Raw genomic sequence first — 4151 nt, 5'->3', positions numbered from 1 at the left:
ACTCTGATAGCCTCACTGGCTATATATACCAAGGCAGGAAGGTCAAAGGGTACGGGTTTTAAAAAATGGGGGGGGGTGGAAATGAGAGAGAGGGCCTGTGTGTGTGTCAGGATCGAAAGGCGTCAGAGATGCCATACAGGAACCTGTGCGTGGAAGCAGCTGACTGTCTATTTGTCTCAGGCCGTTTGGACACTGACGTCAACGCAGTAACAGAGGCCCAGCCTTGTTAAATCATTCCTAAAATTATAATACAATTGTGTATGGATTTACTAGATTAAAATAGCATGTAATATCAGATACTGTACAAACTGTGCGTCCAGACATATGTATATGGTTTGGTGTTCCTTGAATAAATTGGTAAACTCATTTGCATTTTACACCCACTCAACTATTTGTGATTAGGTTAGTACAAAAACAATAATAACAATTAAGACAAACCTAATTCGAAATTAGATTTTTTTAACTCATTAACATGAAAATGTAACGACCCATATCACCATGCCTGTATAGCAGAATGTCAATTTGCAAATACCGCCACTGTGACCGTCATTTTCACTAGAGAAACCACTCACTAGAACGAATCGTTTCTTCGTTAACAAGGTTGATTCTGGCGCTAAAATTAGCAGTCAGCTTCCCTCTCAGTGTGTTCAAAAAGAATTATATCTTGTTTAAGGTTTTAGGATGAAATGACTGTGGAGATTTATTGATAAATGAGGGGGCACATCTAATTCATATACCATTTGCAGTGTTTATGGGGAAAGAAACTGGGGGGGCACAGATTCTATCTGGAGAGACAATGCCCGGCTCCAAAAGTATGGATCTCCAATGGATCCGGGCCTGGGCCATGTGAAAGTGTGTGTTTGTTTTCTTTACTAACCTGGTGGACCATAAATCTTTGCGAGGAAATTGTAAAACAAGGTACATTTAAGAGAAACAGGCTATTTTCAGTTTATGGTTACGTTTAAAAATGTAAATTGAGGTTAAGGTAAGAATGAAGGGTTTAAAGTTGGGGGGTTGGTTAAGGAGTACGTGGGAATTAGGATTTCAAATGAGATGAATTGCTGTGCTCTCCACTAGGGTAGTAAATGACAAATGTGGGTGTCTGTGTGTGTTGACTGGAGTGTTGATGGAGGCTTAGGGCTTTATCTCCATGAACCAGACACTGTTAGGGAAATAATCTGAACTCGTCAGTCAGAATTAATCTCTCACTGCAAATTAATCCCCAAGTATGCAGAGTTCAAACTGTTACAGGGAGATCTCTTTTCAGAATATATTAGAGGAACATTTGTTAAATTACCTATTTCCGTGTTGCTGTGCTTCAGTGCTCTTTAAAACCGGTGGAGCTGATGGTTTTTGGTTTGGACATGTTAGTTGGGTGCTGGTTTGATTAAATCTGCGTATCACTGGAGGAAATGCAGAAATGTCTCCACCGCAGAAAAACACATCTCACGGATTTAGAGCGGCTTAGAGAACTACATTCACCCCATCTGAAGAGTGTGAGTGTTCTAACCTGTACCCACTGGGCAGAAGTCACAGAGCACTACATACAGTAAATGCTGTAACTGTTTCTTGCGTGCACCCGATGTGATTGTCCCATTTAGGTAACTTACCATGAATGCACAAAGACACTCCGGATAAAGGTCTTAAATTGAACATTTTAAATTATTCACACCACATTGTAGAGTTGCAACATCTTATCAGAAACCTGTACAATAGTACCATCCACTGACACAAAACACCTCTTAGGTGACTTATGCTGGGTAGGTGAATGATATGAGTCAGGCTCGAGGTTATGGTGGGCAGACAAAGGTCTGCTAGATATTTATATAGGCAGGATAACCCACTTCCTGTCATCTATTACTATCTCCACCATTTACCTGTCCTGCTAGCCATTCGGGCTGGATAGACTATGTCCTGTCATCTACTATTATAACCACTACTACTTACTTATACTGCTATTCAGGCAGGATAGACTACATTATTCCCCCACTACACAATGTCTGTAGCTCTGACGCACACAGGTTCTCCTGGCAGTCCCTTTACAAATAGAATACCCAGATGACATTTGACCCAAAGATAAAACTTGCTGTAGAAGAATGGATGGCTGACAATAAAGGGGAGCTAAGCATGGTCAATCCTGACTGAAAGTGCGTAGCGCCACAACACATTTGCCCCATGTCCATTCAGCTTAGACATCAAATATTTGACCTTGAGTCGTATAAATGTGAATTCTAAAGATTCAGATACGTCAGTGCTGTGCCCCAATGACTGTGTGCTTTTAAACATCAGAGATCCATAAGTCACCGTAGCTATTTGGTTCTTTTCTGCTCAGGTTTTTTTTTTATTTTAACACCATGGCCAATCTCACACATTTACACAAAATGAGAAGACTTAAACAGAGAAAAACCCATGCCCATTGTCAAATACAGAGGATCTCCAATGTCATGGTTGTTTGGCTTCCATTTGTCCTGGGGTCATTATAAAGGTCAATGGCAATTTGAAATGCAACCGATACCAGGAAATTGTGGCCCAAAAACAAGTTCCTGACCGACATCAAAATCCACCAACAAATAGTTAAATGACCAGAAAATTGCAATGTTTAAAATTAAAGAGGGTAGTTGTGACACACCTGGCTCACATCTCGCTCCCGCTGATCAGGGGCGCATCCACCAAAGGTATTGAGAGCGCAGACTGTAAGGGTTTCTAGAAGCAGCTGTAAAGATCTAGAAGCAACTGGAAGGTTCTGGCGGCAGCTGGAAGGGCCAGCCCCACCCCTCCACAGCTGCCTCTCATCAGGGGTGACGGGGCAGCTATAAAAGAGGACGTAGAGAAGGTAGCAATGCCGGCGCCTCGAAGTCCGCCAGGCACATAGTAGCCTTGTGTTTGGTTTCTCTGTTTGTGTTTGGTTTCCTTTTCGTTCTCAAGTGTTTTTATTTCCATTTGATTTAACAAGTTTAAGTTAATGTGTCTCCCCTGTCATCCTGCCTTCCTTAGCTGTGCCCTGTGACCCAATTAATAAGCTCAGGACAAAGACTTTGAAATATTCTTTAAAAAGTTAAAATTCTCTTGAATGGAGCCATAATAGAATGGCTATTGGTGACTGCTAAATATACACATTTGAAGAACACATTTGTGTTTCCTAATGCTAAAAACACTTTAATTATCCTGATTATCCTCTCTCACATTTAGATTTTTACTCTTGTGTACCAACAGAGAAACAAACAAAATCTTGACCTGGATTCAACATTTACTATAGCCTATTCCTCTATGTCAATCTCAGAAATATTTTGTAAATTTTTGGGTTGTCCTTCCATTTAATGGTATGGCATTGTATTATTTCCCACAGGGTTGATTTTTGACAGAGCTCTGGAAAACATTAAGAGACCACTGCATCTTTTTCTTTCCTTTCCAAAAAAGTCAAAAAGGAAGGTTTTGAGAGAGGAACAGACAGGTTAAAATGAAGAGACCTCTGCAAATTCTGTTCCTCACTCAAAACTTTCCTTTCAACTTTTTTGGAAAGGAAAGAAAAAGGTGCAGTGATCTCTTAAATTGTTTCTGGAGCTGTATATGGTTTATTAGGATGTGTCAATGCAAATAGACACAGTGGTACGTGACCCCTCAGGCTAAGAACAAGTGGTATTTAGTTAATCGACCCATTGTTCGATAAAACACACTTTCCATACATACAACTAGTTCAGACTCTATTTGTAAGTAGAAATTTAGGATTGTTTATACGCAATATTGACAAATGAGGCACCAGCATACGTAAGTCAAAATGTGTACTTTGGTTTGATCATTTCTAGTTATACATCTCGTTAAAGAAACACATTAAATCCCTAGAGAGTGATTTTGACTAGAGCAGAATTTTCAATTACAGCTTGAGCGAACGAAAGGAAACTATACGCCACTGAGAACACTTCCATGTGACAACCAGACTTGCCGTTTGACAGCTGCTAACGTTCATCCAAACAACATGGACAGTTCTTGTCATAACACGGTGTCACTATGTCCGCATAGGAGTGTGATTCACAGTGGGTTTGTCCACCGAGACACTTTTAACATTTCGGAATTCCATTGGGGCATTTTTTGGTCCTCGCATATCCAGTGTGAACCTGTCAGCTTGACCGGGCGAGAAAGAACGACCGATTGAC

This window comes from Esox lucius, chromosome 11 (genome assembly GCF_011004845.1).
Source record: "Esox lucius isolate fEsoLuc1 chromosome 11, fEsoLuc1.pri, whole genome shotgun sequence".
Lineage (NCBI taxonomy): Eukaryota > Metazoa > Chordata > Actinopteri > Esociformes > Esocidae > Esox > Esox lucius.
The sequence above is the reverse complement of the archived record's forward strand: the minus strand, read 5'-3'. Positions refer to the sequence as shown.